The sequence below is a fragment of the Camelina sativa genome, chromosome 14 (assembly GCF_000633955.1).
Source record: "Camelina sativa cultivar DH55 chromosome 14, Cs, whole genome shotgun sequence".
NCBI classification, from domain to species: domain Eukaryota; kingdom Viridiplantae; phylum Streptophyta; class Magnoliopsida; order Brassicales; family Brassicaceae; genus Camelina; species Camelina sativa.
In genome coordinates this window covers 23414301-23428366 of record NC_025698.1, presented here as the reverse complement: position 1 = coordinate 23428366, position 14066 = coordinate 23414301, and the positions used below count along the sequence as shown (strand labels likewise).

General features: G+C 39.4%; 1 pseudogene; it reads right to left on the bottom strand.

The window, feature by feature from the left end:
• LOC104743904 lies at positions 9536-11698 on the bottom strand (annotated as a pseudogene).

Sequence of the window (14066 nt, the reverse complement as noted above, 5' to 3'; positions counted from 1 at the left end):
TGTGCAATACAGAGCTAAATGATCCTCCAAGCTTCCGTTGCACTCACCCTGTAAAGTTGACATCTTTTTGAAAGTTTCCCAATCTTAAATTTAACATAGTGTTTTCGTAACACTCTATTACGGTTCTGGTTCCTTTTGGGTTTCACACTTCCATGCATTTTTTTTCCCCTTTCAAAGTAGTACTTTCCATATAATCCTCATTCGACACATTCTTTTTTTTTAATCATCTGTAACGCTTACATACCATACTCTGTAGAAGTTCATCATCTAAATTGATGTGTAGTGTCCTCCCACACTGCTCTTTTCCACTTCCTCCGCTGAAATTCCTTTTTATGCTCTCCAAGCACTAGAATAACATCGACTAGTGATCTTTATACAATACCTCATCTTTAAACTTTGTGGTCCCCTCAAAAAAATGTCCTTCCACAATATTAACACCAATATTTTGTCAAATGTCCATTTGACTTTTATAAGCTAGTATCTCACACCTTCGTCCAGTTGAACAACACATCCTTCCATGTGACTCGAGTAATTGGTTTAGCCATAATAGCATATCATGTACCAAACTTCCGTTTATGATTTACTACTTCAAGAAAACTACCGACTTTAATGGCATTCGTGGTCCTCAACATTAACTTCTCCAAGTCAACTTACATTCCAACTTTTGGAAACAATTACCACACTCCTTCGTCTATAAAGGTTCCAATTAGTTGAGTAGTTTGTTTATCCTTACTGCATGTCGCACAAGTATACATTTTGCCAACACCATATCGACTTATATGGTGTTATCATCCATATGAGATTCCTTCCCATTTTTTTCCCTTTTTTTTTCTCCTCTATAGTTTATAGGGCTCCTTCCCACGCTATTTGTCACATTAATGTCGCCACACATATCTTAGGGTGTTTCGTCCCTCTTGAAAAGTTTACTATACTTCCCTGACTATCCTCACGAACTGATCTTCACTTGGAACTTCTTACCAACTCCTTTAAACTTACAGAAAAGGGGGCTCAGATTTCATTTACAAAAACCAAAAGATACAATCAAGACTCCCTAAAATAATAAACCAAACACGCAATCCAATCAAAGAAATAATGCAACACTCAATTTCAATCAAAGAAAACAAAGCACACAAACGTAAAACAGGGTTCAAGTCTTCGTCTTCTTCATCACCAACCTTCTCCATTGGAGGAAGTATCCCTAGTACTCTCACACGGTATTGACGCCTCACCCATCCTCTTCAAGAAAACATTCATCACAAATTTTTTAGCTTCACGCGCAATTGCGGTTCAGGTTCTTACACTGCTTTCGAGGATTGATTTCCACTTGCCACAAAATCAAGCTTAAGATAATAATCCTGCTAACTTTCACAAAATGAAAGTCAAGAACAAGTTTGTTGTTGGTGAATTCAAACTTTTTATACAAAACAAAACTCGTTTCCGGAAACTTTCTTTGAAAACATTTTTTTTTTAAAACAAAACTCATTTTTAAAATCTTGACCCTCCGGGTCAGCACCGGAGTGGCCTTAACCTGGCTCTGATACCAAATGTGATATGTATATATTTTGCATCTCCTTAGCATGTATTTGTCATGCATTTAACTAGGATAACTAGTCGTTTTGCATCATTTTAGAACCTCTTTTATACACTTTGCATGTTTAGGAAGTTTTTGCATCATCCTTGCATACATTGTGCATTTCGGAGTATTGCAGGTGTCTAGGAGACGTCGGAAACGCAGACGATTGAGCCACCTTCGAGTCACCGATCGAGCCAAGAAATCAAGTCACAGATCGAGCAAAGCAATCGAGCCACTCCGAGCCAAGCAATCGAGCCACTCTCAACGGCACCAATCGAGCCACTCTTAGCGACACCAATCGAGCCACTCTCAGTGGCACCAATCAAGCCACTCTCAGCGACACCAATTGAGCCACTCTCACCCAAGCAATCGAGCCACTGTGGCCCACTCCGACTTGATGCACATGTCAGGAAGACATTCTGTCTTCCACGCTTCAAGAGATTCCCAAACCGACGCTTCAACTTGTCGTTTTAAGTTTTAGGGATTTACATGTTTTTACTATAAATAAGTTTTGTGAAGTCTTGGCAGAGGACATCTTATCTTTTATCTCGTATTGTTTTCTTTTTCTTAAGGTTAACCTAGCCACCAAATACGTTCTGAGACTTTGTATTCCGATATCTTTGAGATTATTCAGTTTTTCTTTGGATTCCTTCTACAAAGTTGTTCATCTTATTTTTATCTACCTAATAATGCTTGTTTCATTGTTTTCTAAGTTTGCATCCTTGATGATGATTTTCGGATATGAGTAGTGTAGTAGTTCTTGAGGATGAGATAGATTAGGTGGAGGATCTTAGGATGTAGAGTGTTTAAGCTTTGATTTGTATGATTCCCTTCTGGACTAGAGTTAGAAATACTTGTTTCTCTCTGATCAATTGGAACTAGGTCTTAGACATTTCTGCATCCAAAAGGTGTTCGATGAAATGTCTGACCAACTAGTGCCAGAGACTTACGTTCCTAGCCTAAGAGATTAGTTGTCTAGGATGTTTGTTGACGTGAATGAACTTGTTTTTCATGCCATGCTTGATCATGTTTCTCTAGCGAGAGCTAGGTTTGGAAGTGGTTGAGTTTGAGTAGCTTCTGTCAAGAGATTGGATTAGCTAAGACGTGATGTTCATTGTTTAGGGATGGTTTGCTTGTGGCATGTTAAATACTCTATAGACTAGGATACTCCACCGACATCAATTACTCCCATCCTTAGGACCTCTTTCTTTCTGATTTTTATTACATTCCTGAGACTGTTTCGTTTCTTCATGCTTAGAATCGTTTTCGTTTTTACTTTTGTTTACTTCTTTCCATATATTTTTTGTTCTAGTTCTGTAGTTCATTTCCGTTTTGCATTTTCATCATTCTAGGATTGTTAGATAAAACACTCTCTTTGAATTGACTTGACTTGTGAAATCCTGATTGCATCTTGAGTGATAGTAAAGTTTCCCAACTGGATTGACACCTTAAGTATTACAACTGCATAAGGTTAATTGAACCTGCTAGGAGACACAAAAAGCCTAGTATCAATTTGGCGCCGTTTCCGGGGAACGAACCCGGGTCACCCGCGTGACAGGCGGGAATACTTACCACTATAGTATCAATTTGGCGCCGTTGCCATTTGGGATTCGTATTGCTACATTTAAGATTTCAAGATTTGCAAGATTAAGTTCTGTTACACTTATCATTCTGAATACTGACTTGTTTTGGTTGTCTGCTTGTTTGTTTTGCATCTCAGTGAACTGTTGATTGCAACCTTGCATGCACACCAGATCAAGAGGGCATCAGAATCTTCTTCCTGTTACCAATGACATCAATCGGTTACAATGACCACGACAAGCTCGTCAACTCACTGATCATCCCGCACCAGTTACTATAGAACAACAGAATGAACCAAATCCAAGACCGCAAAACATTGGTGCTGGGGATGCACCGAACACTCACACTCAGTGTGCTGGAATCATCCTTCCCGCCGTGCAGAACAACAACTTCGAAATCAAAGGCACTCTGAACTCCATGATCCAAGGGAACAAGTTTCATGGGTTGCCTATGGAGGATCCGCTGGACCATTTGGACGAGTTCGACCGTCTGTGTAGTCTCACCACTCTCCCTGGGAGACAAAGCTCATCAATGGGAGAAAAACCTTCCTAAGGGTTCAATCACCACTTGGGACGCCTGTAAGAAAGCCTTCTTAGCAAAGTTTTTCTCCAACTCCAGAACAACACGTCTCAGGAATGAAATTTCTAGCTTTACCACAGCCAGTGTCCACACCATGGTTTCAGCAATGAGTCATTACTGAGCACTCTCTACCGTGGTGTCCTTCCCAAAATACATATGCTGCTTGACACTGCTTCTAACGGTAACTTCCTGAACAAGGGCGTAGATGAAGGTTGGCAACTGGTTGAGAATCTCGCCCAGTCTGACGGCAACTACAATGAAGACTATGACCGCACAGTTAGAGGTGACGCTGGGTCTGAGGAGAAGTACAAGAAGGACCTCAAGAATGTCAATGAGAAACTTGACCGTATCTTGCTAAGCCAGCAGAGGAGCATCCCCTTTTTATCTGAGGATGAACTTTTCCAAGTTCCAGATCGGGAGAGTGAGCAGACTGAGAGATCAACTATGTCCAGAATCTGGGTGGGTACAACAAATGTTACAACCAATACAAGGCAAACCCCAATTTGTCTTACCGAAGTAACAATGTTGCCAATCCACTAGATAAGGTGTACCCGCCTCAACAACAACAGCAAGGTCAACAAAAACCTTTTGTGCCTTACAATCCGGGACTCACTCCAAAACAATAGTTCCAGCAGGGTTATCCGGCTCCTTCAAGACCACCGCCAGGATTCCTCCCTCAACCTGTTCACCCTACTACATCCCCAGATCAAGAAATGAAGCAAATGATGCAACAACTTCTTCAGGGTCAAGCTAGCGGTTCTATGGATACTGCTAAGAAGTTTGCTGACCTTAGTCAGAGGATGGAATGTTCCTACAATGACCTGAACGTCAAATTTGAAGCTCTGAACTCGAAGATAACGTATATGGAAGGCCAATGTGCTTCTACTTATGCACCAAAGTCTGGCCAATTCCCAGGGAAAGCTGTTTAGAACCCCCAAGGAGTTTGCAAATGCAATTACGTTGAGAAGTGGGAAAACATTGCCTCCCAGACAGGGAGTTCCAGACGTCACTAAGGACAGGGAGGAATTACATGGGGAGGATTTTGTTCAGGATGAAACTCAAATGAAGAACCCAGCCGAAGCAGTCAAGGATCCAGTGAAGCATTCCGAACCTGAAGCTGCTAAGGAGCCTGTTGTTTCTGATGACAGACCTGCGAGGTTCATCCCTCCACCTTACAAGCCTCCTCTACCATTTACAGTGAGGTTTAAGAAGCAGCTTACTGAGAAGTACAAAGCCTTGTTCGAAAAACAAGTCAAGGAGATTGAGTTGAGAATGTCATTTCTGTATGCATTCGCACTTGTTCCTCACTACCAGAAATTCCATAAGGACTTAGTGATGGAGAGATAAAAAAAAGTTCAAGGCATGGTGGTAGTAAGTCTTGAGTGCAGTGCAATCATCCAAAAGAAGATTGTACCCAAGAAGCTCAAAGATCCTGGATCATTCACTCTACCTTGCTCCCTTGGACCTATGTCTTTTGACAGGTGCCTATGTGATCTTGGCGCTTCAGTTAATATGATGTCACTTTCTGTTGCTATGAGGTTGCGTTTTACAAGGTTCAAGGGTTGCGACATCTCTCTCATCCTTGTAGACAGATCAATGAGACTTCCAAATGGTATTTTAGAAGACTTACCCGTCAGGATCAAAGACGTGGAAGTGCCAACCGATTTTGTGGTTCTGGAGATGGATGAAGAACTAAAAGATCCGCTGAATCTTAGGAAGACCGTTCGTGGCGACTGCTGGAGCCATCATTGATGTCAGAAATGGCAAGATTGATCTTAATCTGGGCGAAGACTTCATCATGAAGTTTGACATCAAGGATACTTTGAAGAAGCAAACAATAGGAGGACAAGTCTTCTACATTGAAGAGATGGATAAGTTGGCTGATGAGTTGTTAGAGGAACTAGCTGAAGAGGACCCTCTCAAAACTGCTCTAACCAAGAATGGAGAAGAAGGGTTCCTGCATGAAGAGACCACTTGTTACAAGAATCTGCTAGACTCCCACAGAGAAACAGATGGATCAGAGGAGTTCGAGCAGCTTTTTGACGCAGAGGAGGTATGTGCAGTTGAGACAGAGAGTTTAGAACGTGATATCTCCCACTCGATTGACATCAAGACCCGACCCGAGACACCAACGTCCCGCTCGATCGAGCCACACCCCTCCCACTCGACCGTGATCGCTCCAGTCTCCCATGCTGACGACTGGTCGGAACTGAAGGCTCCAAAGGTAGAACTCAAAACTCTCCCTTCCGGACTCAGGTACGTTTTTCTGGGAACCAATTCTACTTATCCTGTCATAGTAAATGCTAGGTTGAGTGATGATGAATTAGGGAAGCTAGTTATTGAGCTTAAAAAGAAAGGCTATAGGTTATTCTTTAGATGATATCAAGGGAATCTCACCTAGTCTTTGCACCCATAAAATCAATCTTGAAAATGAATCTTATGCTAGTATTGAACCCCAAAGAAGATTGAACCATAACCTGAAGGAAGTAGTAAAGAAAGAAATTTTAAAACTGCTTGATGCTGGAGTTATCTATCCTATCTCTAATAGTACTTGGGTATCTCCAGTGCACTGTGTACCTAAAAAAGGAGGAATCACTGTTATCAAAAATGAAAAAAATGAGCTAATCCCAACTAGGACCATCACAGGACATAGTATGTGCATTGACTATAGGAAGTTGAATGTTGTATCTAGGAAAGACCATTTTCCTCTTCCTTTCATTGATCAAATGTTGGAAAGACTAGCTAGTCATCCTTATTACTGTTTACTTGATGGGTATAACGGATTGTTCCAAATCCCTATCCACCCAAATGATCAGGAAAAGACAACATTTAGTTGTCCTTATGGCACTTTTGCCTACAGACGCATGCCATTTGGTTTGTGCAATGCTCCTACCACCTTTCAAAGGTGCATGACATCGATTTTCTCGGATTTGATTGAGGAGTCAGTGTAAGTGTTTATGGACGACTTATCTGTATACGATTCCACTTTCTCCTCCTGTTTGTTAAATCTGTGCAGGGTATTGACGCGATGTGAGGAGACGAACCTGGTGCTGAACTGGGAAAAGTGTCACTTCATGGTTGAAGAAGGGATCGTTCTGGGACACAAGATTTCTGAGAAAGGAATTGAGGTTTACAAAGCTAAGATTGATGTCATGGTTCAGCTTCAACCGCCTAAGAAAGTGAAGGACATCATAAACTTTATGGGGCATGCAGGGTTTTAAAGGAGATTCATTAAGGACTTCTCAAAAATTGCAAGACCTTTGACAAGGTTGCTGTGCAAGGGGGTTGAGTTCGAATTTGATGCAGCATGCTTGGAAGCTTTCAACAAGATCAAGGAGGCCTTGGTTTCGGCACCCATAGTACAAGCTCCGAATTGGGATCATCCGTTTGAGATTATGTGTGATGCTTCAGACTTTGCAGTTGGAGCTGTTCTGGGACAGCATATTGACAAGAAGCTTCATGTCATCTACTACGCGAGTCGCACCTTGGAGGAGACTCAAGGAAGATACGCTACTACAAAGAAGGAACTCCTAGCCGTTGTGTTTGCATTCAAAAAATTCAGGAGTTATCTTGTGGGGTCGAAGGTCATTGTGTATACCGATCATGCTGCTCTGAGACACATCTACTCGAAGAAGGATACCAAGCCAAGACTGCTGAGATGGATTCTGCTTCTTCAGGAGTTTGACATGGAGATAGTTGACAAGAAAGGCATAGAAAACGGAGTAGCAGATCATTTGTCAAGAATGAGGATTGAAGATGTTGTTCCCATAGATGATTCGATGCCTGAGGAACAACTTCTGGTCGCCCAAGTTTGTGAGCGGATGCATGACACAGGGGTTGAGAACCTCAGAATCAGATGCATGGCGATCACTTCTGAGACAGCACCATGGTATGCAGATGTCGTGAATTACAAGGTTTGTGGAGAAGTTCCTGATGACATGGATCCCTACAAGAAGAAAAAGTTTTTCAGGGAGGTCAACCACTACTTCTGGGATAAGCCTTACCTGTACAAAAAAGGTTCTGACGGTCTGTTCAGGAGATGCATAGCAGAAGGGGAAGTGCAAGGAGTGCTTGAGCACTGTCACGGCTCCACCTATGGAGGTCACTCCGCCACATTCAAGACAGCTCAAAAGGTTCTTCAAGCAGGTCTCTGGTGGCCAACCTTGTTCAAGGACGCTCACAGTTTCATCACCAAGTGTGATGCTTGTCAGAGGATGGGCAACATCACAAGGAGGAACGAGATGCCCCAGAATCCGATCTTGGAAGTAGAGATATTTGATGTTTGGGGTATAGACTTCATGGTACCTTTCAACCCTCCATCTAATGGTAATGTCTACATTCTGGTAGCAGTTGATTACGTTTCCAAGTGGGTCGAAGCCATTGCCATTCCAACCAATGATCACAAGGTTGTTCTGAAGTTGTTCAAAAGTATAATTTTTCCAAGGTATGGGATACCCAGAGCGGTGATCAGTGATGGTGGAACTCACTTCGTCAACAAGGTGTTTGAGAGTATGCTGAGAAAGTGTGGGGTCAAGCACAATGTATCTATTGTGTATCACCCTCATACCAGCGGACAGGTTGAAGTCTCGAATAAGCAGATCAAGGGTATCTTGTCAAGGATTGTTGGGGTTTCGAAGAAAGATTGGTCTGTCAAGCTGGACGAGACTCTTTGGACGTACAGAACAGCATTCAAGACGCCAATAGGCAGATCCGGCGAAGATCCGGCGAAGATCCGGCGGGGATCGAGTTTTGTGGTTGTAGGAACAAAGATCCGGCAAGAAGCTTTGGGGGAAAACGATGCTCGGCATTGCATCAGTTGATGCATTTTGTGCGTCGGTCGATGCAAATGCGAGGACGACGCGTAAAATCTAGGGTTTTTGTGCTATGTCGAGCATGCGTCGGTCGATGCAAGTTAGCCTTGCATCGGTTGATGCAAATCTTGCGTCGGTCGACGCAACCTCCAACTGGTGTCAGTCGATGCATGTTGGTGTCGGTCGATGCTGAGTCCTGGTTTGTTATTGTTGATTGTTTATTGATGGTTAGAGATGTCTCTATTACTTGTGTGTATAGCCCAGTAGATGAGAAGATTGCCTTACTGAGTGTTTATAAAATACTCATGCATTGCAATTTGTGTTTGTGGTGCAGGTAAAGGCAAAGTGTGATCGTGGAATCAGGGCGATGAGGAGGAGGATGTTTTAGAGACTTGATTGATTGTGGTCTAGCTATTGTTAGGTTGCTAGTGTTGAGTTGATAGAACATTGTAGGATGTTGGAACTTGGTTATTGCATTGTTGGTTATTGGATTGTTATTGTTGAAATTCTTATTGGTTTAATGGAATTGTTTTTGTTATCCGCTGTTGTTGATTGTTGCTAGGTGTTTAGTGGATATGAGACCAATAGTGAATTAATATTATTAAAAAATAAAAAAAAACGGGAAGGGTTGTTTCACCATCACACCATAGAATCGAGTTTTGTTTCCTACGAATATAGAAATTTAGCTAATGGACCGATCAGTTGTGGTCCAATGGTGGACAAAAAAAAAAAATCTTCTTATGACTAATAAGACAAAAGGCCTCGATATTTTATCAAAGTTTAGCATAGAAACAACCACTAATCACTGTTAAACCAACTCTCTCTTTTATTCATTAAATTGTAAAAGTACGGAATTTTCTCTGTTTTCTGTCTGAACAAATGCTTTGAGCAACTAAGCTCAGAAGTTATAGCCACACACCAAAAGATACATAAATAATACCAAATCGAGGTCTAAAGTTGGACCTCCTTATTACATCAATCTCTTCTTTGGAAACAGAACAGCTTTAGCCCTGGAGACCAATGATACCTGCAAAATGGTAGACGTAAGGCCAGTCAGTTGATCCTCTGCGGGTTTATTACATTAGGAATGAAACTTAGTATCAGGAACTGTAGTTGTGTGGAATCTCACGAGCCTAAAGTCAATCTCTAGTCACTTCCGAAACATAGAAAAACTATACTGCGTTTTCAGACATAGATGATGTAATAGGTTATCGATTTTCGGCCAAACCCCAAAATGCAAGATGATATATAAAACAAAGATGAACCCCTGAGTTGCCAGAGAATCAATGGAGTTCAAGATGGGAGCGCTGGTAATGATCCAGCTTCTGATAGATTAATTTTCCACAGGACATGAGAGTAAAATGTGGATTAAAATTACTTACCACAGGCAACACGACCGCCTGCGTTTCCGGTAGCCAAGCTGAGTTCATGGCCTCCTAAAAAGGTAAAAAACAGAACGAGTTCAGGTTAAAGAGTGTTCATAGGATACATGTTGAGTCATAAGCGAGATGCAGTAGATGTCCTCAAATGGACTGGATATCCTTTAAACTCAGTTAACATAACAAGGAAACTAGAACAAAAAAAAACTCCATAAAAAAAATTAGACAAATGTAATCACCCTTTCGGAGGCCATCAGGGTCTGCGCGGACAACAACAGCCCTTCCAACAATCGAGTTTGGTCCAGTAAGAGGAATCTGTGCAACGAACACAAAAGTTCTCATATGAGATTGGGTTTACTAGAGCAGTTGTGGATTAGGAAAAAAAAAGAGTATAAAACAGGTACACAGCTACGAACCTGGCAGTCAGTGATGGTGAAGGTGGCAGTTCCTGGAAAAAGAAAAACAAAATACTATATGTAACTCCATGAACACTAAAGCACAATTGAGAGAGTAGCAAAAAATATGATAGATGAAAAACGCAACTATAAAAGTAAGACTGCAAAAGCACAATTGAGAGAGTAGCAAAAAATATGTCTAAAAAAAATCGAGATGAGGGATAGAGATGTTGAGAAGGGATACCATCATCTCCAACAGTGATGTTTCCTAGGTCGCCAACATGTCGATTAGCATCCTATGAGGCACCGTGTGTTTTACCATCAGGGTTGAAATGTGGACCTAGGAATAGGAAAATGACCAAAAGTTTAGTATCAGTTTCAATGACTCAGACGATAACATGAGTTCCCAATTAAAAAACATAGTTATAAGCTCCTCAAACAAGAACAAAAAGCTCATAAAGTTACCAAGCCAATCAAAATTTCCAGAAAGGTGTTCACAGAGGTATGAGAGTTACCAGTAGACATGCAACCTGTCCTGCTACGTCAACTTAATGTATAAGAAACAGTGCAAAGCATATAAGAAAGAAAACCAAATTTTAATGTACGTGCTCAGAGTACTTCATACTTTTGGCCGTGCCACAGGATGGGAATCCTCGAAGACTTCACTTGTTGCATTGCAACTTCCACGGCCTTGTTCAACGGCATTCAAGAAATTAACACCACCAATGAAGCAATCATAACCACCAGCACTTAGTTCACAATTTAAAAGAATGTAATCAATCAAAAACAAGAAATCACCGCTCAAGATTTTAAAAGGTTCCTAATCAAACCCACACACTCATACATGTTTAGCATAGAACATAACCATTTGATCCCAAAACTATTCTCGAAAGTAACATACAAATTTATTCTTATAAAGCTATATTCTTATAAAGCTAAAAAAGATCTAAGTCTCGATAAAATGAAATGTCGTCGTTTTGAATTGGGAAAAAATTAGAAATCCTAGGATTCTTCCTCTTCTTCGCGATTTGTGTTTTATTCGGGTTTTTTCTTCTCCTTATACAATCCACATAGACTGGACGGTTTGCATGAGTCACTGAACCGAGACCTGTTTCTTTTAATGGTAGATCTAAAGGCTTTTATGGATTCTGTTCTGTCCCTCTGAATATTAGAATAATACCAACAGAGTACTTTAATGGCTGACACCAAAATAAAATAGAAAAATAAATACAGCTGTTTTTGTGAATGAAGGAATATTGAAAACCTGAAACCGCGTGATACCTGGACGATCAAAATTATGTTAACCTATTATGATAAGGGTTCTTTTTCTTCGCGATTTGTGTTTCATTCGGGAAGAACCCTAGATTTCTAATTCCCCCAATTCAAAACATTTCATTTAATCGAGACTTAAATTTGTTTTAGGTTTGAATAAATTTGTGTAATACTTTTTAAAGTGGTTGTGGGATTAACTGGTTATATCCTATTTTAAACATGTATGAGTGCGCAGGTTCAAACCATGGGAGTGGAGATTTTTAACATTTTTTTTGCAAGATAACATAGCAAAACGACGTCGATTCGTCTGAGTCAGCATCTCTAACGGTTGACTTAAATCCGTTAACGTAAACTTTGAAATCGACTTAATTTTATAATTATATATATGAATTGTGAATTTTATTAGAGTACAGATCTAAATTACCATTATATAAATGTACATAAAAAAATTAGCCCTTTTGAAGGGTTTACACGTAAGGAAGTAGCCTTTTCTCGTGTTGTATCCATCCAATTATAATCCAATTCTAGAACCTTCTCTTGTTTTTCATTTTTTTTGTTTCACGGCTCACGCGCGAGTCAACCTTGGGTCAGCATAACAAAATCTATCTAATCATTGACGAGGGTAGTTTTGTAGTTTAACTCAACTTACATCAACCAAAATATCTATATACTAGATTATGATCGTACCGCGGGGCAACTTTTTCTTATTTTTTTAATGTACTATTTTAGTACTAATTTTGCTAATGTACTTTTTTATTAATTTTAGTGATTTAGTATATAATTTATTGTATACCGTACAACAATTTTTTGTATATATAATTTTAGTTAAATCAGTTTGATTCGATTTATTTTATATTGGTGTTGTTAAAATAGTAAAATAAAGATTTAACCTGTATTGAAGTATCATATTAATGATATTTTATTTTTTAGTATTATCAATTCAATCATGTAATATCATATAACCCGTCATGTAATATAACTTGTTTGTGTTATTTTGAAAATTTAATATGTTTAAATATTCATAATTTTAAACTTTTTATTAAGTTTAGATATATCAGTTATAAATTATAAATTTCTTAAAATTCTATAATTTACTATATACGGTAAATTTACGATATATGTATGTTGAACACACACTTTTTATATTAATTGAGTAATATATGTTCGTTGACAAAAATTCAAATCACAATATATGCAGGAAAAAAATTCTATCAACTTTATGTATTACTAGATTAGGACCCGCCCGATGTGCGGGTTTAGAGTTTTTAAAATAAAATAAAATTTAACCAAGAATATAAACTATCTATAAAAGTAATTAGATACACCGAGGTGTCCAACGTAAATATCTGGTGTAAAAGGTGTGAATTGCGGTTGAGACTATTAATCATATTTTTTTTTGAATTGCCCTCACTCGTGAGAAGTTTAGGATTTATCTCTGACTCCGGTCTCATCAGAGGGTTTTTCATATGAGTCGGTGTACTCAAATTTGGATTTTGTTTTCTGGAGGGATGTCTCTCAACAGGGTGATCCTGATTAACTTCTTCAATTACCATGATTTTTATGAGCAATTTGGAAGGCCATAAATAATTTTTTTTAAGGTTTAGAGATCGAGACAAATGATATAATTGCTCAGGCTTTGGGCGATAAGTTAGCTTAGGAAGAGGCGCTATCTTTTATGTAGGCTCCATCTCCGTCCTCGGATGTCCAGGTTTCTTCACCTTGTTGTCAAATTGATGGTTCTTGGAAAGCAACCAATGAGCATTCATGATTGGGCTGGTGGTGTTGCGTTGGTGAGGAGCGAACCTTGTTGTTGGGGGTCAAGTGTCTAAGACGGAGCCCCTCCCCCTGCATTCAGAGTTTGAAGTGTTGTTGTGAGCCATGGAGCGGATACGTGCTGAGTTACTTACTATGGTGCATTCCCCTGAATATTGACCATCCTTCTCCAACTTGCTCAATGAGTTTAATTCGCTGGAGTTTTTTCCACTATTCTCCATCTCTTGGATCCCGCATGCGACAAATTCGAAGACGGATTGTCTTGCCCGTGCTTCACATTCTCTTATCTCTGAAGTTTCTTTTGAAAACCCCTTTCCTCTAGCTTGGGCAACTAACCGAAAAAAATTCCTTTTAATTTATTGTTTGGTTGGAAAAAAAATAGATACACTTTTAGTCAAAGAAAATAGTTGTAGATGAGTTCACAAGTATTAAAATTAAATGAAATTTAACAAATAATATATATTTAATTCTTTTCGTAAGTAAAAACAATGTATAAAAGTAAAGAGATAAACTTTTAGTTATAGAAAATAATTGTTTTTTTTTTGCTATAATACACTAATGTATATCCATTTACAAATCTACTGTCTACATTACCACTAAAAAATTATTTGTACACACAAATATATTTTACTGTTAAAATATACTCTTTAGTCTTAACTACTACCAACAAATTGTCTTTATGAACGCATTAAATAACTTATTA